This window comes from Rhinolophus sinicus, chromosome 3, assembly GCF_057876585.1.
Source record: "Rhinolophus sinicus isolate RSI-liver-muscle chromosome 3, RSI-T2T, whole genome shotgun sequence".
Taxonomy (NCBI): domain Eukaryota; kingdom Metazoa; phylum Chordata; class Mammalia; order Chiroptera; family Rhinolophidae; genus Rhinolophus; species Rhinolophus sinicus.
The window spans coordinates 149833109-149859267 of NC_142503.1; the positions used below are offsets into that span (position 1 = coordinate 149833109).

The following is a 26159-nucleotide window of genomic DNA, read 5'->3' on the forward strand; positions in this document are numbered from 1 at the left end:
TTTTTCTTTATAGTTTCCTTTGTGCCTCTGGGAAAAGTTATATCACTTTTCTTTCTCCTGTAAGCAAGGGTAAGAGGTATGACGTACTTTAACTGCCTTAAAGAATTATTGGGTCTCTAAAAATAAATGCTTTGAGATCATTACATCTATATAAGATGCTTAAGATGTGTTTCTTTGCAAAACTGTACATTATGAGTAAAAAGAAAAATAACATGTTCTTTTGCATTTCCATATACATGATCTTCTCCCTGGTTGTCTTGAGGGACTTAGTTTCCCTCGGATGGCATGGGGATGGAGTATATTAGGAAGACAGACACGATAAAAATAAATAATACTTGGCTTCTGATTTTAATTTGTTTAGTGTATCTATACAAGGTGTGATCAAAAGATATGGTGAACGTTTATATAAAAAATTTGATTACAATGAAAGACACATTGCCATTAACCCCCCTCAGAATACTTGCCCTTGCTTCAAACACATTTATCCCATGGTTCTTGCCACCTTCTGAAGCAGTTCTGGAAGTCCTCTTTCGTGTCTTTACTTCATCCTCCATCATGACAATGCTCCAGGTCACACATCCCTTCTGGTATGGCAATTTCTGTCAAATAAAAACATTACGGTGTGTCCTCATCCACCGTATTCACTGGATCTGGCACCATGCTACTTCTGGTTCTTCCCCAAAGTCAAAATGACCATGAAAGGAAAACGTTTTGAATCGATTCAGGACATCAAGGCAGCCACAACAGCACAACTAAAGACACTCACAAAAGAGGACTTCCAGAACTGCTTCAGAAAGTGGCAAGAATGATGGGATAGATGTGTTTGAAGTGAAGGGGAATATTTTGAGGGGGATTGTAATGCAGGGTCTCTGGTCCCGCTCTCGGCAGGTGGACACAGGATATGGTGAGGCCAAAAAGGAACAAAAACAGAGCCATAGACAAGAGAATCACACCACCACATTCTTGATGGTGGCTGGCTGAGACACGAAAGCAAACATCCACCAGTACCCCAACGAGGGGCCCCCCTGCACCTAGACCCGCTGGCAGCCGGGCGAGACACAGGAAGCAGGATCAACACAATCCACAATCCGCTTGCCAACCGCACTTGCTAGCCACAATCTGCTCGCTCGCGTAACCACAGCAGTTATATTAGTGACTAATGGCTAACTGGTTACAGCTGATGGCCAACTAGCCACAGCTGATGGCCATACAATCACAGTTGATGGCCATTTACTACCTGAGCCAGCACCTTTCCACATGAAGTCGAGAGCCTGGAAACTGCTCTCTGGGACTCTGTCCGTACAGGTATCAATGGCAATGTGTCTTTTACTGTAATAATTTTTTTTTTTTTTTTTTTTAAGATTTTATTGGGGAAGGGGAACAGGACATTATTGGGGAACAATGGTCAAATTGTTGTCCTTTCAATCTTAGTTGTGGAGGGTTCTGTTCAGCTTCAAGTTGTTGTTTTTTTTCAGTCTTAGTTGTGGAGGGCGCAGCTCAGCCCCAGGTCCAGTTGCCGTTGCTAGTTGCAGGGGGCACAGCCCACCATCCCTTGTGGGAGTTGAACCGGCAACCTTGTGGTTGAGAGGACAGGCTCCAACCAACTGAGCCATCCAGGAGCTCAGCGGCAGCTCAGCTCAAGGTGCCGTGTTCAATTTTAGTTGCAGGGGGCGCTGCCCACCATCCCTTGCGGGACTCGAGGAATTGAACTGGCAACCTTGTGGTTGAGAGCCCGCGCTCCAACCAACAACTGAGCCATCCGGGAGGCAGCTCAGCTCAAGGTGCCATGTTCAATCTTAGTTGCAGGGGGCAGAGCCCACCATCCCTTGCGGGAGTCGAGGAATTGAACTGGCAACCTTGTGGTTGAGGGCCCACTGGCCCATGTGGGAATCGAACCGGCAGCCTTTGGAGTTAGGAGCACGGAGCTCCAACCGCCTGAGCCACCGGGCCGGCCCCAATAAATTTGTTTTAATTTAAACATTCGCCATATTTTGTGATCACACCTCATAAAGCACCTACTATGTACCAGGCACTATTACAAACTTTGGGGATAATAGAATTTTGGAGCAATAAAATGGGTTTAACAACTAGGCATTTTTGGCAAGATGAAGCTTTTCTAAAGTCCCCCTATAGTGGCTCACGTGGGTCAAAGTTGGTGGGGCGCTGTCATGCAGGGAGTCACGCGGAGTATCTGGTTCTGCTCCCCACATAAGAACACAGGACACAGTGAGGCCAAAAAGGAACACCCAAGGAGCCATAGGTATGGGAGTCATACCACGATAGTCTCACTGGAGGCTGGATTCACACGATGTGTGACCTGCTGTCCGCTTTTCTGTCAACCGACTGACTCCCCACTTGCTAGCTCAGCCACCATCTTCTTGCTAGCCCCCATTTTTCTGCTAGTGTAGCCATGGCAGTTATATTAGTGGCCAATGGGTCACTGGTTACAGCTGACGGCCAACTAGCCACAGCTGATGGCCATCCAATCACAGTTGATAGCCATTTACTACCCGAGTGAGCACCTGTCCACGTGAGGCCGAGAGCCTGGAAACTGCACTCCTGGTTCTGTCCCCATAGGCACATAATGGTTCTCTGGAATTTTGACTTTAAAAACATGCCTTTGTTTCTGTTGCACTTGGCTGTTCCACATGAAGAGACTCGGTCTGAGAAGAACATTAGTAGGTAAAAGTTGAATTTATGGTTACTGGAATGGGACATACCAGTTTTTCTCTGATTCCAAGGGAGGAAATACCTTAGGCCCTGAGAAGTAAGGGGAGTGAGGAGAAGGGTAAGGGCGTGGACACGGGGTGGGGGGTGGGTACTGATGGGACAGTTATTGATCTTAGTCTTTCAGAACTGCCCCCAGAGTCTTCCTCAATAAGGAGAACTTCCTGGTACAGTGCTCCCAAACTGTTACAGTGTCTTACATTTAACTGAGTGCTGGGTCTGCTGTTTACCTCCAGATGGTTCTGACCATGATTTGATTGTCATTCCTCTTAACCTTACTGGGAAGTATATTGGAAACAGGAGGGGATGGCCCCAACTCCCATACCTCCCACACTACACACCTGTCAAAACTTCCAGATGCTTTCCCTGCCCCCATTCCAGTAGCCATTGCTCAATCATTACATGAAGTGGCCGAATGCCACCTGGCTGATGTTTGGACAGACCAGACAGGTTGGACTGACTTTTCTCAAGCAGTCTCCAAAAAATAAGAACTAAATTAAACTAAATGGAGAGCCCCAAGGCACACCAGCTTGTTAAAAGGCCACATGTGATGCTTTGTCACCGCCCCTGACCAGTTTAGGTCTGCCTTGTGGACCTCCAACAATTATAAACACTCTTTCCAGGGGCACCGTAAGCACTCCCAGCATTGTGCTTTGTATGTGGAAGCCAGGCACTAACTTGCCTTTTTATCAAATGCAGTGACTTGCACCATAGGGTGTGGTATGAGACCTTCAGTTATTTAATGAAACATGTAGTTTTCAAATGATTGTAGAGATCTCTCCAACAGTAGGCTCACCTTGATTACTGGGGGCAGCTTCTTGGAGGGATGACTGATTCATTGTTTACACGTACTTTGCAGGTAGTCATGCCAAGGATGGAGTTATCTAGTTACGGTAGGTGTTAAGAAATCGGTCACTGACTTTACCTAACGTGATCAGTGATCCACCTTCCTCGCTAGAAGGTATTCAGGTCAGCCTCAAGTCACGGGCCAGGGTTGGTATGGATGATACAGAATTGCCTCAGGTTTCCTTGTGGGTCAGGTGGATTACAAGGCAGATTCTGTTTAATGCTAGTACACGTTCCTGGATTAATGCTTCAGTCTACGTAGAAAGATCAATTCAGACACATAGGGAGAAAACCATTTGGATTTCTATGGTAGACCCTGATGGTTTATGGAATTTGTTCAGCTGATGTGGCCCAGGACTCTGGAGGACTTGGTGGAGGGCAGTACTGTAGGCTGGCTTCATCTTGCTGTTTGGGGTCCTGTTTAGAGTAGCCTTAGTTATAGGATGCTTAAGGCAAATGAAATAGATTTGGTACTACCTTTGTTAGTCAGATTAATCAGCTTGGTTGATAGAAGGGGAGGGTGTAGAAAAATTTGCCAGGAGCCCAAGATAGTGCAGAAACAAGGGGTACATAGTGTTGGAAGTAATTATCTGCAGTCGTCATACATGTTTTGCAAGCAGAGGCACTGACTGCCTTTGTTTTGGATTGTCCTTGTCCAAAGGATGCTTGTATAGTAAACAGCCTAGGAAAATAGAAATAGTGTCTCTGGAGCAAAAGGGCAGGGATGTTCAGTGTTAATAGAGATACACTGAACATATCTCTCTCTTAAGCAAAGGTAAGCCATGCTCACTGCACACTATAGAAGATTCGGCTCCCTAAACTCAGCATTCCTCTCCTATAGACCCACTGTGTCTTCCACGTTGCTGCCATGGGATATGACTAATAAAGTAGTTTGTCACTGACTCAGGAGTCTCATGTCTTCTTCTTTCACCCACGAAACTGTGACAGTCTACCTTGTTAGCTTACGAGTAGGGCAAAATCTCAGACCCTTCACAATTCTTGATACTGGAATTATAGGTGCTCTCTCTGGCGTGTCCATTTAGGGTCCCCACATCTCTATTTAAAAAAATGATCTATTTGAGTATCAATAAAAATGTCAAATGCATACGAGGTATGATTAAAAAATATGGTGAATGTTTAAATTTAAAAAAAGTGTTACAGTAAAAGACACATGGCCATTAATCCCCCTCAAAATACTTCGCCTCACTTCGAACACACTTATCCCATTGTTCTTGCCACTTTCTGAAGCAATTCTGGAAGTCCTCTTTTGTGAGTGTCTTTAGTTGTGCTATCGTGGCTGCCTTGATGTCGTGAATCAATTCAAAACGTTTTCCTTTCATGGTCATTTTGACTTGGGGGAAAAGCCAGAAGTTGCACGGTGCCAGATCCAGTGAATAAGGTGGATGAGGACACACCATAATGTTTTTATTTAACAGAAATTGCCATACCAGAAGCAATGTGTGACATGGAGCCTTTCTGTTGTGATCACAAAATACGGTGAGTGCTGCTGCCGAGTGCCATCCAATGGAAAGGCAGGGATCTTCAATACAGCAAGTGGCATGTCAAACCTTAGTAACAGTGTGTGACAAGTTTCAACTTGTTTGGTGCCGTCAGTCGGGTGTGAGCTATGGTTGAGAGAGGTGTGGTTTAAAGACTGCCGTAAATCATCCTCCCTCGTGACAATGCTCCGTGTTACACATTGCTTTTCGTATGGCAATTTCTGTCAAAAACATTATGGTGTCTCCTCATCTACCTTATTCACTGGATCTGGCATCATGTGACTTCTGGCTCTTCCCCAAAGTCAAAATGATTTGGACATCGAGGCATCCACCACAGCACAACTAAAGACATTCACGAAAGAGGACTTCCAGAACTGCATCAGAAAGTGGCAAGAACGATGGGATATGTGTGTTCGAAGCGAGGGAGAGTATTTTGAGGGGGATTAATGGCAATGTGTCTTTTATTGTAATAAAATTTTTTGAATTTCAATATTCGCTGTATTGTTTGATCACACCTTATATAACTGTCGTCTGGCAGTGCTATTTAAATGTATGTTACCTCTCGTACACTGTCACAAACTGCTGCCTTAGCCCTTGGGGCTAAATCTGACTCACTGCCATCTTGTAAAATAAAGTTTTATGGTAATACAGCCACACCCATCTATATTTGTATTGTCTGTGGCTCCTTTTGTGCTACAGGGCAGAGTTGGGTAGTTTCAACAGAGACCTTATGGTCCACAAAGTAAAAAATTATTATTTGTTTCTTTAAGAAAAAATTGGTAGAGCCCTGCTGCAGCACTCTAACCCAACATTATTTCCTTTAAATTGGCTTGCAAATGTATGTCAAGATAGATGTACAAAGATGTTCATTGTGGGATTGTTGATAATAGTAAAACAACAACAATCAACAAAAAACTGGAAACAACTTCAGGAAATGTGAGAAGGTCTCAATTTATTGTCTGAACATTGACTTGTTCTGCAGATTTTCCCAAGTCACTCATTGGACTGAACTCTTCCCAAGGAATCTGAGATACCACGTTACATATTTGGACTTAAATACAGAGGGTGCCAAAAAAATGTATACATATTTTAAGAAAGGAAAATACTATTAAAATTGTAATACTCAATATATATCGATAACAAAAGATGAATACAAGTCACATTTGACTTCTGCAATTACAAGAGTTGCTCAAAGTGGTTACCATCAGCGTAATTTTAATACAGTTTTTTCCTTTCTTAAAATGTGTGTATGTGTTTTTTTTGACACCCTCTATGCATGAAATTTCTTCTTCACTCAGAATAATGGGTTGTCAGATCATACAATCTGGGGGAGAAGGCAAGGGACACCAGATTAATTTGGCAAGCCTCTGCATACTGCAGGTTCCAGGGAGTGCAAGGATCACCAGGTAAGAGGCGGAGGTCCTGCTGTTAAATTTTGCATTTTAGTCTAAAGGTTTTGAAAGCCAGTCAGAAGGTAGCCATTGGGAAAACAAAGTAAAACAAAACAAGAACAAAAACGAACAAAACAGATTGCTATTGTTCAACAGTCAAGGTATTGCTTTTAATGTAGATGAGCCACACAAGTAACTTCTGATTCTTTTCTGGCAAGGGGGAGCCCTCTGCTTGTGTGCTCATGTGTGAGGATAGAACCCTTCAATTAGGTGGAAGGCATATGCAGACTGAGGGTAAGGAGAGAGTTTAGTTGATTTTATTTTAGTGAGCCTTTAGAAAGGGAATCATGACCAAACTGTTTTGGAGTTTGGTATCGTGGTAAGAAGGGGGAGGAGTTGATAGCCTGGTAGGAACTTAAATTTTAGGAATCCATCTAGGGAAAATAAGGCAGAGTTCTAATATTGTGGTGGGCAGCATTGGCCAAAATACACCATTTTAGGGTGCAATATTGAAGATGTTTCAGAAGTGTTTTGCTCACTGCATCTAGAGGGGTTATATTTTGCTCACTGCTTTTTAGTTACAATGTGTTTTGAGCAAGGAATCAGTATTACTTAATACCTTTGGTTAGACGAAGGAATGCTTTTTATTCAAGAAGTCTTAAAAAATTTATAACATTTAATCATATTTAATTGTACATTGACATCATCCTGGGGGGAGGGAAAGGGCATATGAGATAGGGATTGTCCCAGGAAATCGAGGACATTTGTGCCATATTTATGTAGCCCAGTGTTAACAGATTTGTGGTAAGAAGATAAGTGGTGAACCTGTTTTTTGGGGGGTAAGAGTAGAAGCAGATGTGTTAAGCACATCTGGAGATTTACTTAGTTCAACCTGTTGTATACCTTGTGTTTATATTTCTTCAAGTGTGGAGCTGGAGAAGTAGTATCTTACATGGAAAGGTTTGACATATATTGGTAACGATGTCTTTTCTAAAAGTGCTTCCCCCCCTTTTGAAAAAACGTAGAATTAGTAAGAATAAGACCTATTATTATTATTGCCTAATTTCCACACATTCTATTTTGCCTCAGACATTAAATTTCCAATTTTCAAGTAACCTAAGATAAACAAGCAACGTTAGGGAACCATTATGTCCAACCCAAAGCTAATAAAGCCAGCTAGCAGAATAAGAACACTTGGGAAATGTGCTCAACTAAATAAATAGATTGTTTAAGTGGTTTATTTTTCTATATGGGCAGTTAGTTAGGTAAGCATGTTGTTTCAGGTGGCAGAGTTGAAAGAATTTTGGGACTGTGTAGGTGGAACAATGCTAAGCTTTCTTCTTGTAAATCTGGGACGGCTTCATGGAAGAGTCTTGAGTTAGTGTGTATGAGAACCGGAGGGTGGTACGGTTATCTTTGTGAAGAGCTTCAAAGTCAAAGAGCAATCTATCATTTTTGAAATTAAGGATAACAAGCTTTAATTTTTGTGTTATATGAGGTAGATAGAGGAGGTAAAACACATATCACCTTGTGTTTTTTTAGTCTTGATATATGTTATATACATACATATATAATTTCATGTTTACTTCTTTCACCATGTATTCACTCTCTTTAATTAGACTAAGCACTTTGAAGGTAGAAATTATCTTTTCTGCTTCTTTTGTGCCCCACATAGAACAAAATTGTAGACTCATGCTAACAAAAATTTCAGTTTTTTTTCTTTTTAAAAAGGAAAATTTAAGATTTCAAATATGGAAAGCTTGGGCACTTTGTTAGCTATTGGGCACAACGTGAGTAAAGAAAGGACTTGGGACCAAGATCTGGGCAGAACCTTTAAAGTAGTTCTAGGTTGGAGGAGCAAGATGAGGTCAGAGTGACATGCTGAAATTGGAAGAATGGGGTAAGCTCCTGAGTAGAGCAGTTAGACTAGTAGTGGGACAGGAAACATTAACAGTGGCTTAGTGTGCAGGTGTGGGTCAGGATTCTCACCAGTCATGAGGAAACAGTATGGGAATGCTGTGCAAAATAAGATCCATGCCTCAGAACCTGTGATAGGAAAACACGTTAATTTAGGGTAGCATCCAGGGTAAAAGTCTTGTTCTCTGCAAAGTAGTGACTTTGGTCTTAATATGACTTCAGTGACTGAAACCTAGCAGCTATGAGCCGCTTATATTTACTGTACTGTATTTTTCAGGTTTGGCTTATAATTGTAGGAAGCGTGAGTCTGAGTAGTTTTAAATTTCTTTTTTTCTTTTAATAATCGTATTTCTTGGATGGATCTCTCTTGTCAGGCCATGGGACTGGTAGAAGGAAATGTGTAATAATATCCTGATTTTATGGATATTATTTCTGCACTGAAAGGAGAACAGGTTACTATTTCTGGCTCATGCAGGTGGGAGTGGAATAGTCTGCACAGTGCTCTTTTAGGACATTGAGGCTTTTCCTGTCTCTGTTGATGTATAGAGGCATTAAATGTCACATTTATACGATTGGGGAATTAAAAAAATTAGCTTTGGTTGCCATACTGAAAGGTCAGCTGGGATTATGAGAAATAATCTCCAACAAAATTCCCGGTTTTTACTTTAAGTAGATATTTGGATGAGGCTGACTTGTGTAATAGATTCTGTTTAGATATGGGGCTTGGTTCCATTCAGTGCTGGCTTCGTGTATTTATTGAGCACCTGATACATGCCAGCTACTTCTCTAGGCATTTCATACCTATTATTTAATCCTCATGGGAACCTTAAAAGTAGGATAGTGGTATCCCCATTTTTAAAGGTGAAGATATTGAAGCTCTTTTTACCAACCAGATTAATCAGTCCTTTTTATTCCCCCTCGAAAATATATACTATATATACTAATGACAGAGGCTCCACTGGTCACTTATGTGTCCATTGGTCATTTATGTCTGATGAGTTATACTCTAGTATTCTTCCATACTTCTGCTTCAACCACGTATGTAAGTTGTATCCTTACCAAGAGTCAATTGCCTTTGTTCCCAAACATAGTAGTAATTATTTATTTATAATTAAACCAATGAAATCTTAAAGAAGGTTGTTTTATGAAAGCTGACTTGAACGTTTGGAAAGACTCAATGACAAGGAGCTTGAAATAGCTGTTGAATTAGAGGTAAATGACAGCACTAATACAAATTGGGTAAAAAACACAAATCTGGAAGATTGTGAATTTATTTTTTTGTGAATGCATTAGGTTTTGCTATACTTTAAAGAAACAGGCTGAACACTGTGGAGAATACATTAGGAATGTGACTGATGGGAGAAGGGTGACATAGAACACTAATCATAGGATCCATATTCAAAAAGAGGGCCCTGATCCTGAGTTTGGAACCAAATGAAAAATAAGATGAGTGTCATAAAGATTAAAATGTCAGCTTTAGTAATGATACAGTGATTCGAGTTCATGGCTTTAAAAGTGCTGCTGCCAAAAGAGCCGGCCAACATTTCAAAGAAAATACCCAGAGTTTTTGCCTACACCATTCCAAGACCTGATTGGAAGAATAGTGCCAATCACTAGTGTTGGCAGATTTGTTACTCTTTTAGCTCCACATAGTCAAGAAATGTGCATACTAGTCAGGAAACTCATCCTTCCTTGGGATAGGGTTAGTAAAGGAGCGGAGGGATTTCGTCCAGATAGAGGCCTGAGGCTGAGTAAAGGTGATTCCTACATCAAAATATTGGGTTATGTTTTGTGTTTAGAAATCATTTAAAGTAATGGCTTGGCAATTCAGTATATCCTCGCTTTGATCTACTTTTGAAATTATGATCTTGTGCTATATTTATATAACTAAAAACGAACAGAGCTCAAGTCAAGCAGAGTCTGATTTATGTCTTATGTACTTTTCTCTACAGCCACTTGTTGAGGTTTCTTCTGGGTACCCTCCTGCTTCCCTTTTCTTATCTCTCTTTATCTATGAACCAGTTCCCGCAATTTTCCCCTTGGACTTTGCTTACAGAGCCTATTTTGTTCATTCAGGAGAATAATCCTCAAACTGAAAGGCTTGTATCAAACAACATAATAGAATAGAATTGTAACCTATAGTAAGTGAAGAGAAAGAAAATAATCACCTAGGAGCTTTAAATACCTGAAATAACATCTGATCTCCAGATCCCGGCAAATTATGTTGAAATAATTTGTGAATAACTCTTCATACTCAGAGTGTTACAAAAGTAGTATATGCATATTGGTTTCTTAAAAAATTATTACTGTAAAAAATATGTGAGTCAGGGTGTGATGGAGCATAAAAGAAGTAAATGAAACCTTAAACTGCATAAATAGAAATGTAATGTCAGAATCATAGATACTAATGGTTCCACTGTCATGTTAGATGGGGTGATGAATTTATTTTCATACTTGAAGAGGGTCACTTCAACTGTGGTGTCTAGAAGGGCATGTTTAGGATTTGAGCTACTGAAAATGGTGACGTAGGAATAATAGTAAATAGGGTGGAAAGACCAAGAGCAAATGGGCCTAATACTCTGCATGTTTTTGAATAATGCCATTTAAAAGAGGGTAAAGACTTCTGTGGTGTTCCTTTAGAGCAGTGGTAGGAAAACTGTTTCTGTAAAGGCCAGATAAATATTTTGGGTTTTATATTGCAACCATTTAACTCTGACATTGTTACATGAAAGCAGCCATAGGAGTAGACCGTATGTCAATGGGCATGGCTGTATTCCACCAAAACTTTATTTGTAAAAACAATGGGCTAGATTTCATCCACAGGCAACTCCTGCTCTAGAAGAGCACAGTTTTCTTCTCAAGTTAAGAGAGAATTTTTCAAGAGATTGTGGGTTTCAGCAGTGGAAAGGACTGTCTCATGAGGTGTGAGCGCCCCTTCACTAATTTATTGTAACCATCCACCTAATATGCTGTTGGTAAGACTTTGCATTAACTAGAAGGAAAGACCAGACGACTCCTCTAAAACTTCTGCTGACTTTCCCCACCAATTTTCCGTGCTTTTCTAACTGATAAAACTTCTCTGATTTAATCATTTGAATATTTACAATTTAATGGGAAAAGATTCAGACCAGAAAATAGGTCTGTATTCAACTTTGCTTTGTATGAGTTTAATTTCATTTATTGACTTTAATTCAATACAGTATTGTATTTTATTGTATGTGTGCATTTATTGCATGTAATAAAATACAAAATGAATTTTATTTTATATATTCGGTTATACACTTTATTGTACTATACATCTAAAGTGTGTAATTCAGTAGTTTTGAGATTTATTTTGACAGATGTATGGAACATGTCCATCATTCCAGAAAGTTGTCTTATACTCCTTTGAGGTCAATTTTCCTCAACACCTGTCCCTTGAAACTACTCATCTGCTTTCTATCACTGTAAATCAGTTTTAGTCTGTTCTAGAAATAACTTCATAATAATGGAATCAGACATAATAAACTCTTATATCTGGCTTCTTTGACTTAAAATAATGTTTTTGAGATTCATCCAGGTTGTTGGCATGCTTCAGAAATTAGTTGTATCATTGGAGACTTGCAGAAGCAATGTGTGATTGTTCTAATTGCTTAACAGCTTCTGTAACACTTGTCAGCTTTTTTAAGTTTAGCCATGTAAGTGGTAGTATCTCGTTATGGTTTTAGTTTGTGTTTCCCTGATGATGTTGACCATCCTCTCATGTGCTTATTGTCCATTCGTGTATCTTCTTTGCCTATTTTTAAATTGAATTGTCAGCTTTTCATTGAGTTTAAAAGGCTCATAATTTTGGATATGAGCTGTTTAGAATTATGAATATTTTCTCCCAGTCTGTCTTACCTTTTCATTTTCTTACCAATCTTTTGAAGGGCATTAGGCTTTAATTTTGATTGAATCATTTATTAAATTTCATTTTTGTGATTAAGAAAACCTGCCCTGTCCTGTCTAAAAAATTTTTGCCTACTCCAAAATTACAAAGTTTGTTTTCGTGTTGTTTCTCCAGAAGTTTATATATATTTTTTATGTTTAAGTCCCTGAGCCATTTTGAATTTTTGTGTACAGTGTGAGGGCTTGAGGTTCTTTTTCTTCCCGTAAGATACTGACTTGTTCTATCTAGCACTATTTGTTTGAGACTATCCTTTCTTTGTTGCATTTTTGTTTAGTATCTATGTTGAAAATCATTTGGTCACATATATTTGGTTCGATTTCTGGATTCTCTTTTCCTCCAGTGATCAGTATGTCTGTTGTTATTTATGCCTATCTCAAAATGTCTTCATTACTATAGATTTATGGTAAATCTTGAGATCAGATACCGTAAGTCAACCCAACTTTGTTTCTCCTTTCAAAAATTATTTAGCCTATTCTGAGCCTTTGTATTTCTAGGCACGTTTATTTCAAATAAGCTTGTTAGAATTTTGATTGGAATTTCATTGATTCAGTTTGTTTCATTTTGTTTGTTTTGTATGTTTTTTTGTTACTCTGCAGTCTTTGTTGTTTAAAGGAAAATATTTTTTGTAACATTCTGTATGAGTTGTTTAAGAGGGTGTTGTTTAAGAGGGTTGTTTTAAAAATTTTATTTTTAAAATTAACATGTAGTTAAACTAACTTCTTTTTTGATGTATAGTTCCATGAATCTTAACATATCTGTATCTATATTTATATATCTATCTATATCTAGATTCATGTAAATCCTACCACAGTCAATATACAAAGTAATTTTATACCCCCCAGAAACTTTTTCTTTCCACTTTTCTCACCTCTTAATCCCTGGCAACCACTAATCTGTTCTCTGTTACTATAGCTTTATCTTTTCAAGAACTTCATAAATGTAATAATACAGCATGTAACATTTTGAGAGTGGCTTCTTTTACTAAGTGTATTACCTTTGAGCTGTAACTGTGTTGTTGAATGTCTCAGTAGTTTGTTCCTTTTTCTTGCTGAGTAATCTCACTTTATGTGGATGTACCACAGTTTCTTTATCCATGTTAAAAGACATTTACAATGGTACCTCGGTTTTCAAATGTAATCCGTTCCGGAAGACTGTTCGAGTTCTGAAATGTTCGAAAACAGCCGACAGCTGGGCCTCAGGATCTTACACTCAGCAGAAGCCGCGTGACATGTTCGACTTCCCAGGCATGTTCGAAAACCGAAACATTTACTTCCAGGTTTACAGCGTTCGTAAACCGAAGTGTTTGTCAACGAAGATGTTCGAAAACCGAGGTACTACTGTATGTTCGTTTATGGTTTTTAGAGAATATGATTTAAATGGCTGTGAACATTTTTGTATCAACTTTTGTGTGAACATAAGGTTTCATTTGTGTAGGGTAAACACCCAAGAGTGGGACTTCCAGGTCACATGATAATTGTGTGCAGTTTGCTTTTAAAAAAATAAATGTTTGTTTCTTATTTTGGAAGTAGTAATATTCATTAGACTAAATTTAGAAAGGTAAGGAAGAAAAAATAGGACAAATATTAAATATTACTCATTGTCTCTCTGCTGAAACCCAAACACTATAAACACTTCAATGTGTTTCCGTTTATTCTTCCTCTTCCTCTTCCTCTTCCTCTTCTTCTACCTCCGCCCTCCTCCTCCTCATCCTCCTCCTCCTCCTCTTCCTCTTCTTCTGTTTTTACCTAGCAGTAATTATATTGCAAATGTAGTTTAATATCCATCTTATTTCTCTTAATTGCATGATTTACATGTAAGACTTACTAGGCAATGACTTTGTAAGTTGCACATGACGCGTTATCTAGCATGTATATAATCACAATACACATTTGTAGAAGTGAGTAACTGTGGTGGGGTTTTAGGCAGTAGAGCTGTCTAATGTTAGATATTTTGGACTAACTTTTCTTTACTCATCAAATTCTGCCTTTTGGGTGACTATAGACTCCAACCAGTTGCCTAATTTGGTGGGTGCTGTGGTTGATGCCAGCCACTCGCCTTGCCACTCAACTGAATAGAGTCTTAAGGCAGCTGAATATTTGTCATTGTCTATGATGTTGAGTGATTATCTCAGGGGTAGCGGAGACTTTTCATCTAAACCTCAACAGAATAATATAGTTATTTGTATTCATGAAGCAACGAATGTGGAAATGTTTCCATCGAATCTTAGAAACCAGATGCTGTTAGCTCCATAGTTTTCTACTTCTTCCTTTACTTTTAAGTGCTGGGGCTACTCCTGTTCTCAGACTATTGGCTCTTGTCAGGTGATTGCTCAGGCCTTGATGTGGTCTTGTGGAACTGATACACACTCCCTTCTTTGCATTTGGCTAAAGTTCTAGTCAGTGATGTTTGCAGCCAAGAGCTTGGTTAAAAGGATTGTTTGGATTGAGGTTTGGGGGATTAAATCAGCCTTCGGAGTTCTGATCTGGCTTCTCCCCATAGTTGGATACTGTGTTTCCCCGAAAATAAGATGTGGCAGGACAATCAGCTCTAATGCATTTTTTGGAGCAAAAATTAATATAAGATCGGCCGGATCATATGTAATATAATATAGTATAATATAATGTAATACCGGGTGTTATATTAATTTTTGCTCCAAAATACGCATTTGAGCTGATTGTCCAGCTAGGTCTTATTTTCAGGGAAACACAGTATTAGAGAATTTCGTTAAGCTAATAGACACTATAACTCAGAATTCAGAAATCAGGAAATATAGGGTTCTTTTATTTAAAAAGGGGTAGAGTCTTCTGGTTCTGGATAATATGGAGTAAACACACGGCACCCTTTCTTTACAAGTGAATGTAATTGTAAAACCTGCACGGAATGCATGGTAAATAGCAGTAGGCAGATTGGAGAAGAACATCAGATTTTGAAATACCACCATACCCTGACCTAACTTCAGTGCAGCCAGAAATCTGGAATTGAGCAGGAGTATAGACAGAACACGATGGTGTAAGGTTCGAGAAAGGGTGAAAAGCTCAGGGAGTTGGGGTCATCCCCTGTATTTTTCTTTCCTTTTTTTCTATTTTCTCACAACCTTGTTGGTAATTACATCAGTTTGCAGTGGGTGCCTGTAGGAGCCAAAATTCGGAGGGAGGGGAGCCTTACTCTTTGATGCAGCTGTGATTCCAAGCGGGCAGAGGCAAACTCCACGGCTTTTTTGAGTCTGTTTCCACAGTGTTTGGCCCCCAGGCAGGCATAGTTGTAGAAGTAGACGGTTCCTTGCTAGAGAACAGAAGAGGATATCCTCAGGAAATTGGAAAGTGCTAAAGGAGACAATGAAGAGGAAGTATCTTGGGAACGAGACCCACGAAGTTGTGTACAAACACCTGGGCTGTCAACCTGTACACTTGGAAGGATGTGATCCTAATTAACATTTCAAAGACTGAAAACGGATTTGGGATAAAACTCCACCCAGTTTTCAGGCTGACCACTGGGTGGCGCACCCATGGGAAAAATCCCAACTGCAGTGCGAAGGCTGAAAACTGAACTGAAGTTGGAACCACAGCCTTACAAGAAAGCATATTGGAACTTGCAGCTTGAACCTAACCAGGTCAACTGCCTGTGAAAACAAAAATGTTAATATACTCCATAAGATTTAAGAAGATCCTGAGTTTCATAGCGTATTATTCAAAATGTCAAGGATATAATCCAAAATTACTTAATATGCAAAGAACCACAAATAACACACATCAGAAAAGGCAATGACAGACACTATTGACAAGATAATAAAGATGTTGGAATTATTTGACAAAGGCTTTAAACCAGTCGTGATACAAATGTGTGAAGAAGACATTGCAAATATCCCTGCAACAAGTGTTAAAGTATCAGCAAAGAAATAAAAGGTAGAAAGTGGAGTCAAAATTTGAAACTGAAAAATACAATAATGAAAAACTCACTGGATGGATTCAATACCTGAATGGAAATGAAAGAGTAGTCACTGAACTCAATAGGTCAATAGAAATTTTCCAGTCTGAACAATAAAGAGAAAATGATAGCAAAAAATGGTAAGAGCTTCAGAGAACTGTGGGCCAGTAATATAAGGGCTTAGCACTGAAGTCCTAGAAGGAGAGGAGAAATAGCACAATGCAGAAAAAAATGTTTGAAGAATTACTGGCTGAAAACTGAAATTGTGTTAAAAGTCATAGAACTGTACACCAAAGGAGGAAGAAAGAGAATTTAAAAAAATAGGATAAATTTTGAATAGGGTGTAGTATATTGTAATACGGAATTTTTATTTAATGGTGGTAAATCCTGGACTCCTTTGACTTTGTGAATTACTAGTTTCACAGTTGGTGAGAGGGAATGTTTTAGTTTTTCCTTCTTTCCCCACCTTTATTGTCTGAAGTGAATTTACTGATTTGGTGTGAATAGTGGTGACAAGATTATTATTATTTTTCTTCTTTTTAGAGCAACTCTTGGTATAAATTATGGTTTGGCTTCTTATATCTTATTTTCTAAACTAGAAGTTTCCTGTTTAGAAGGAACTGCAAGGATGTGAACAGTCTTAAGAAAGATAGAAAGTAGGTTCTTATTTTTCTACTTACAGAATTTTATGGAACATTAGAAAAAATTGGCAGCTTTGCTTATTTAATTCTAAAAATGTGACATTAACTAAATACCCCTAATTACACAGCTCTGTAGACATTTGGCAGGGATTGTACAGGTTTAAAGGGAAAGTAAACACCAGAGTATCTATTCAAAGGGAAAATAAATAAAAATGGTTCAGAAATAGATGCCATGAATTGGCACATAAGATGTAAATGCTGTTTGCTCTCTAAAAGAATACTTAACCAAAGCTATCTGTCTGCAGTTATTTAGTGATATGGTGCTGCTGAAATTAAGGCATAAATTATATATATTTCAATTTAAGTTAGTGAGCTACTTTGCATCATTGATTAGTTTTTGTAATACCTATTTGGATTTGGATACAATTAACAGTTCTTTAAGAAAATGACTGCTCCTTTTTTGGGGGTGTTTGGGTTACCTAAATGATATGTACTGAAATTGATCAAATTTACTTAAGTCTCCAAGGCAATTATTTGCTGTTGATTAGACAACGGATGGGAGAATCTTTAGTGTTCTGCTTTTCTTGTTAGTTGATGGCCGGCTATCAGATGGTTACTGGACTTGAGCTACGAGCATGAGCTACTGAAACTCAAGATGATCACGTTATTGACTGGTTATCCTTATTCATTGCTTTGTTTTTCTTCTTTTGCTATATGTTTTGTCACTGCAGTTGACCATTTCTAGGTGGATAAGAAGAAGTTTTGGAACTCAGTTCAATAAAATGTTGCTGCTTGTGAAAGAATTGTAATGTTAGAGAAGCAGAAGTGAAATTGATAATTAATATTTGGTTTTAAAATCATTTATGGATTTTATATGTTCATCTTTATTCCTTATGAATGTGAATGGGTTCATAAATTATGACAACTAATTTAACATAGAGGACATTTTAAAATAAGGACATAGATGTATAATCTATACATACATATGTATGGATTTATAAGGATATGTAAATAGTTCATAAAGTTTTTTCTCATACATATGTATATTTTTCACTTCATATTCACAACAATACAGTGAATTTAGTAGTGCTGTTATCGCTCTTTTACACGTAAGGGACCAAGACTTAGAAAATTTAAATGACTTGACCAAAACCATGCAGTCAATACAGTGGAGTTAGGACTTCAACACAGAACTAGGGCATTGATTCCCAGGTCAAGGTCACAATATTGCCTTTTAAAAAGCAGTGAGAATCTGTAAATTAGTATTGGAAAAGGGGATGTTGTCACTTAAAATTCTGTTTGCTGTGATTTCCACTGTTTTTAGGGGCATACAATACCTCATTTCTTGGGTACCATGTGAGCAACAATATTAAAACAAAATATTTTCCTCAATGTATTAGTTCCCAGACCTTTGCACATGTGTTAGGAAATAATGATAATAATACTAATCAACATTTACTGAGTGTTTTCTATGTATTTCTAAATTATGTTCAACATAATTTATTTTATCATTATAACTCTTCCCCACCCCACGAAATAGATAGTTATTATTCTTACCAGATGAAGAAAAAAAGAGTCTTTGATATCTTAAGTAATTTGTGTATATAGGTTATATATATATATATATATATATATATACACAAGGCTATATATATATATATATATATATATATATATATATATATATACACACACACACAAGGTTATATATATACAATGATGAATTAGGGGATTTGATTTCAAACTGTTAAAGTGGTACAGTGTTTCCTGAAAGAGTGGTTTTATTCAAATAGTATCATGAAAAGTGTTTATAGTCAAGTCGTATTACAAGGTGCTTTTGATGGGCTCTGAAGGGTGACTTAGCTATCTAAAATTTTCTTAATTTCATTCTTTTTTTTTAATATTCTGGGGAAAAAGACACCAAAGATCCTGGCCTGACAGGATTAAAAGACTCCTAATTGGAGTATTATTAGAAAAGTGTGTCAGGATCGAACTGTGAGAAGCCTTGACTGACAAATTGAGTAATAGGAGCTTTGAGGGACTCTTGAAAGATTTTGAAGCAATATTGGGAGGATTTCATTTGTGGTATGGAATGAATAGACTACTCGTGATGAGAATGATAAGGACATCTTGATGTAGAGAGGTCTGGATTAGGGAAATAATAGGAATGGAATAAGACATGTGGAGAGGAGCTATTTTAAAGGGCAGGTTGACCATTTCCCTCCCCCCCTTCTTCTGCCTCCCTGCCCCCACTCCAGTTCAAGCCGTTGCCCACAGGGTGCAGCTCACTGGCCCATGTGGAAATCAAACCAGCAACCTCGGCATTAGGAACATGGCGCTCCAACCACCTGAGCCACCTGGCCAGCCCAACTCTATTTTGTAATTTGACATTTACCTACTCCTGGTATATACCTCCAAGTAGGATTGGAGAATTGCTGGTCATGTGGTACTTTCATGTTTAATTTTTTGAGGAACTGGTAGACTGTTTTCCAAAGTAGCTGTACCATTTTACATTCTCACCAGCAGTGTATGAGGGTTCCGATTTCTCCAAATGACAACAATTGTTAATTTTTTATTATAGCCATCCTAATGGGTGTGAAGTAGTATCTCATTTTGATTTTGATTTGCGTTTACCTGATGGCTAATAATGTTGAACACCTTTTCATGTGCTTCTTGGCTATTTCTGTATTTTCTTGGCAGAACTGTCTCTTCAGACCTTTGACCATTTAAAAAGTTTTTTTTTTATTATTGAGTTGTCATAGTTCTTTATATATTCTAGATATAAGTCCCTTATCAGATACATGATTCTGTAGTCTTTTCAATTTCTTTTAATTTTTATTATGTCCAATTTACCTACATTTTCTTTTATTGTTTGTGTTCTTGGTGTCATATGTCATAGAGACTTGTACATAGAACAGAGAAAGAAGCAAGCCCTATATAATTTTTCCTTCTGCAGAAGAATTTTTTTGAGGCTTTCCTTATAGTGAGTCATAGGATCTGGGCAGCTGCAAATAACTAGTATGTTGAGATGATATAGCTGGTTCAAATAAGGAAGGAAGTCAGTTAATTAAAGGGAGAGGTCAATTGTTTTCCCCTGGACAAAGACATAAAAATTTTAAATGTGACCATTTTCTTAAATTGATAGTTATGAGGTGATAAAATCTAAAGTAATAAAACCAGAATAGTTTGGAAAATGACTTCCTCTGTAGATTTTAAAGAATAGTACAAGCTACCTAATATAAGGTGGGATCAGTAGGCAGTAGAAGGGTCAGGGGATCCAGTGTGGCAGCAGGGTAGAGGAGAGAGAGCATGTTGGGTTTTGCTAGTAATTTGATTACCTTGGAATATTGTTCCATTTCTTATCTTACTTGATTTTTTTTTTCTCATTTGTCTTCAACAGTGGATTCAGTATCCAGTGAAAGCTCTTTGGCAAGTGCATAACCTGAATGAAATGTCAGGGAACAGATGGAAAGGAATTCCATAAGAATTGGCTGAATAGTAGGAGTTTAACTTTCTGTAAAATAGCTTTACTGGCTTTCCTCTTCTACAGAAATGGTGTTAAAAAGAGCTCAACCTTTAAATGAAGGAACAGTTGTTTTTAGGCTGGTATTCAGTAAGAGCTAAAAGTTCTTTCAAATAAGGTCTTAACCCTGTGATTTGTTTATTTTTTGAAAGGCTGTGAGTTCTCAGAACATTGGAATATCTCATGATCAGACTTAAATACAAAAAATACAGTTCAGAGCCAATAAAATCTTTTGAAAAATCCTAATGATACTGCTTTGATTGGGGGGAAAATTGCATTTAGGGTAATTAACTTACTAATAATATGAATATGAAAGTAACTGAGTTTGCTCATGATTTCATAGATGGGTTTGTGAAAGTTATAGTCAAATTCTCTGCCTATGTACATGTACATATCCATACACATTTTTAAGTTTCACCATAGAGTGCTGAAGATCAAACTCATAATATTGTATAAATCCTTTTTAAAGTATTGATCCATTGCATGATTCACTTATGTGAATCTATACTGAAGTTCTCAAGAATTAACTGTAACAAAGCAACCTGTCATTTTCACAGTTACATGAAGAATTTGAGGCAGGAGACTACCTAACATCAAGTACTTCTGTATTAGATAAAACTAAAAATACATTGGAAATAAAGAGATAAAGAGAAAGATGGGCATTTTGGTTGCCAAGCAGATTTAACTCTGGCTAGGGGTGGGGTGGGGATCTCATCTCTGATCACTCAGCTTTTAAGACATTAAAATTGTATGAATTTGATGTGCTCTTCATGATGAATCTTTTGTATATATACTGTTGAACCAAGTAGTTCTTTCTGTTATTTTTTACATCTTCAGGTAGAGAAATTAGGTTCTGTGTCTGAGTGACTGCCTTTTGGGTCCACATAAGAATAATTTGCAGGCCTTTGCCTCAGTGAGTTAATTGTGGTAGTGGAACCTAAAATATTGTTTAATGCTAATTTTATAATGTGTACATACTGCAGAAGTTGGACAAAGGAACTAAGTTAAACAAAGATCTAGAGCTACTGCCAAACCTAAAAACAACAATGGCACAAAGAAGAGGACAGAATGCAGGGTCCAAAGCCAACAGCATCCAAATGTAAATTTGCTAGTTGACAGGCATCACATGTAAATGGGATTATTTTGGCAACTGTTGGAGTTAAAGTACAAAAGACATCTTATACAAAAGCAAAAGTAATTGAGTTTTTTTTTTTTTTAAGAAAATGGTCTTTCGAAATTTATAGTAGCCATTTAGTTTGTATGAAGAATGCTGTCTTTCACTTTTGTTAAAATCCATTTATTGTTTAGTTAATCCCATTACAAGTGTACTGTCTTTCTTCATATTCATGAAAGTTATTTTGGGTGACATAAGAAGAAGACATGACCATTACATCAAAAGTTTACTGAACACATTTTTTTTTTTTAGGTCTTGGATTGGGGCCCATAGTTAGAATTCTTTCTTGGTATGTTTGAAGCATATTTTATATTGTGAATGTAATTGCATTTTCCAGCCCTAAATGCCTTTTAACTTATTTTATGGCAGGGAATACAATAAAATGAATCCCTAGCTAGTTGTGGGTCTGACTGAGTTGTGGCTCATCAGATGGCTAAGGGTGAAGGGAAACAAAAGGAGAAAGCTTTCTTTGAAAATTAAGTTAAGGAATGACAACAGATCATTTTATAGAAATAAAAAGGTGTAGGAAATGGGCACCACTTTTCTGTATGTTCAAAACACAGTGATTTCCCCCACTCCAATGGATGGTATTGTTTACATATGAATATTCTTATTAAGTATTCAGTATTCTTTTTTCTTTTAATTGTGGTCAAAAACACATTAACATGAGATGTACCCTCCCAACAAAATCTTAAGTGTATAAGTACAGTATTAACTATATGCACATTGTCCCACAGCAGATCTCTAAGACTTTTTCATCTTGCATGACTGAAACTTTATACCTATTGAACAACTCCCCACTTCCCCCTTCCCCAGTCACTGGCAACCACCATTCTGATTTCTGCTCCTATGAATTTGACTACTTTTGATAGATATCTCATATAAGTGGAGTGAATCATTCAGTAATTGTCCTTCTGTGACTGGCTTGTTTCATTTAACATAATGTTCTCAAAGTTCATCTATGTTGTAGCATATGGCAGGGTTTCTTTCTTTTTTACGCCTGAATAGTATTCCATTGTATGAGTACACGGCATTTTCTTTATCCTTTTATCCATCAGTAGAGATGTAAGTTGTTTCTTTCTCTCGGTATTGTGAAAAATGCTGCAGTGAACACAACAGTGAAAATAATCTCTTCAAGATCCTGTCTTCAATTCTTTTGGGTAAATACCCAGAAGTGGGATTACTGCATCTTATGGTAATTCTATTTTTAATTTTTTGAGGAACTTCTATATTGTTTTTCATAGTGGCTGAAACTTTACATTCCCACCAATAGTGTATATGGTTCCAATTTTTCCACCTACTCACTGATACTTATTTTCTGTTTTTTGTTTGTTTTCCATTATGGTCATTCTAACAGGTGTGAGGAAATGTCTAATTTTGGTTTTGATTTGCATTTCCTTGATGATTTAATGATGTTGAGAATATTTTGATATACCTGTTGGCCACTTGTATGTCCTTTGGAGAAATTAGGTGTTCTTGATTCATTTCAAGCAAAATTTAAGTCAACGAAATGTCAGTGAAATCAAAGATACTGAATTTTTTGAGATCTTTGTGATTGCATTTGAATTGTACATAATAAAAAAAAAGTTTAAATGATAATGTATGTTATCATTACTGGAAGTAGTTACCAGGTACTGGAAGTAGTTCTGTATTTGCTATTGATTCCTTTTGGCTTAACTTATGATTTTTTTAAAAAACTTTATGTAAAAATTTTCAAATAATATAAACTCATTTCAGAAAAAAATTTAAAAAACAGTAAAAAGGAAGAGAATAATAATCTAACTTTGCACATGAAACTGTTAGTACTTTTTGTATTTCCCTCCAGGTTTTTGCCCCGTCAGGCATTATTTTAAAATAGTTGCCGTAGTAAACGTGCAATTGTATTTTGTTTTTTTACTTAAAACTATCATGGAGGGAAAATTTTTATTAAAACAAGCTTAATAAATAAAAGAAAAATAAGGTAAAGTGATTTTTTTCATTCAGATTGGACAGTTTATAATTGGAAACAGAAAGAAAAAGCTATTAAATGAAGTGGGAGAAGTAAAAAAAGCAGTGATAGCAGATGCTACGGCAAATCCTTAAACTATTATAGGAGGAGAAAGTTGGAAATAGTATTGCATTATTGTATTTATATAATCTTAGAAATGTAGACATGAGTCAGAAATATTAAATCTGTATAAAAACATGCCACATAATACTACTGGGCTTTAAAAATTTACCTGTGGATTTTTAAAATATAGTGCAGTTTTACACTTCTTACATTGTCATTTAATTATTTTAATTTTAATCAATTTTTTGTTCATTAGAGAAATTCTTCCAGGGCATATATTCTATTTGTTGAATGAGTCGAGCTCAGAGAGAGTTCCAGATTTGTGACTGATTCACCTATAAATTTTTATTTTTTTTACTTTGTTAGAATTAAAGCTTTTCTTTCTGACTTCCAGGCACATGTGATTTTTCAGGTTAGTTTCTTATAGGACTAGTTTTAGGGCAATATCTGCTTGGAAGTAATTCAGTATTTTCAAAAGTCAAAGATTTGTCGTGTTTCCCTCACAAATACATGCTGTGAGGTCAGTGGATATAAAATGTAAATGAGCATACAGGGGAGGAAATTTCATCTGTTTTATTGACTTTAACTTGCTTGGTCATTTGTAGTGCTAATGGCCTACCACACAGAAGATGTAAAAAGCAAATAAGAGAAACCTGGTGGGGAGTGAATGACTAAGGATGGTTCTTGACTCAGAGATCTTCAGTAAATAATTATTGAATACCTATGGTTAAATTGTGGAAACAGGAATTAGGTAATTGTAGAAAACAGTGACATAATGAAATGATACTGCTTTCTATCATGTGTTACCTTAATCTTTTAAAACAGTGCACTGAAACATTGCAAGGAAACAGTTTTGTGAAGGTAGATAATGTGAACACTTAGAAACTACTACATACAAGATGCTTTCCAGGCACTTTATATACTGTCTTCTTTAAGGAGGCAGAGCCAGTGTTGTCTGATTTTCACAAATGAGGAAATTGAGGCAAAGAAAAAGATGCGACATTCAAGTCATACAACTTGAACTATTTTTGGCCTACTACCTCAAATCCTGCCCCCCACCCCCACAATATGAAGATTCTATTTCATTTGGATTTTGCCGGTTTTTATTCTCATATTCACAGGAAAAAAACAAAGTTGATCTGGTGTAAACTTGAATGTCTTTGCAGCCTGAGTACCTTTGCGATGGGCTCTGGACGTGTCAGTGTTTTCTGCTCTGGGGTTAGACCTGGAGAGATGACATCATTTACTATTAATAATCCGTTGTTCAGTGAGGGGTTTTAACACAGAAGGTAATTGCTGCAGCAGGCTATCTGCATTTCAGTCACAGAGGAACTGGTATTTGAAGAGGCGGTACCACAAATGGGAACTCCAGCTTAGCTCCCAGTCACCTCATTAAGCAGCAGTTAACCCACCACACACAATTTTCCTCAGTAGCAAGATTCCCAAATGAGTTCTCTAACAATAAGAATGAAAAGGTCTTCCCTATAGCTTACATTTATTGAGCATTTACTGTGTGACAGACCCTGTACTATAAGTAAATGTCTTGTAAGTATCATTTCTTTTAATTTTCATCCTCAGTCTGTGAGTTATTTACTATTATCAACCCTATTTTATAGAGGACGAAACAGATATACCTAGTAAATGGAAAACCTAGGGATTGTACTTGGGAATAGTACAATTGTAGGAATAGATAATATTTGAAAGGTAAGGGTTGGGTTTTATACTTGTTTTACGTGAAAAAACTCTTATAGATGTTGGCCTTCCATTGCTTCAGCAAAGACTAGGCCACTGTTTTTTATCAGATCACCATGTCATCCTTGCCACATGAGTGTGGACTTCTATTTGAACTTCAAATGAATACCTCTAAAAGTCAGCATCTCTTTCTCTTATGGTCTCTAATACTGCTGGCTATAGGTACTCACTATTGTTTCCAAAGCTGTAACTTGACAATGGTACTGTTCTTGTTTCTAAAATGTAATCTTGTGTCTCTCTCTTCATTCTAAGTTGTACTATGCTAGTATTAAATTGGTGTTTTTCTTTGTCGGTGTGTGTGTGTGTGTGTGTGTGTGTGTGTCCAAAATGAAGGTATAATATTTTAAAAACATACGGGTGTTGGGGGGAGGCTTTTAGAGGGTAAAATTTACATCTAGTGAAATAAATGCATCTTAAGTGTATATAATTCATTGAGCTTGACAAATGCCTACACGCCCATATAACCAATACTCTACTCAAGATCTAAAACATTTCTCTCATTCCATGAAGTAGTTAAAACGGAGTGCTTCCTGGATTGAACACTTGTACTTCTCAAATTCTTTGAGTATTGGTGGACGACTTTCACCAAAGTCCCTCTTTAAGAATTGCCCTCTGCTGAAGGGAGCCATCTTGACCACAGTCACACTCACTTTCTGGGGCCAACCTATATCCAATGACTGTGTTAATGGTAGGGTAGGGCGAGAGGTATAAAGATTTTGGTTCACTTGCTGCAATTTGGGACAGTTCTTAAGGGCCACCCCAGCTGGAAAACTCGCTATGTGCTGGG

The 26159-nt window shown here is 37.4% G+C and overlaps 1 protein-coding gene across 7 annotated transcripts in view; it reads left to right on the top strand.

Moving 5' to 3' along the window:
- TCF12 (transcription factor 12) overlaps positions 1-26159 on the top strand; it is a 320504-nt gene that overhangs the window by 76627 nt on the left and 217718 nt on the right. The window lies entirely within an intron of this gene.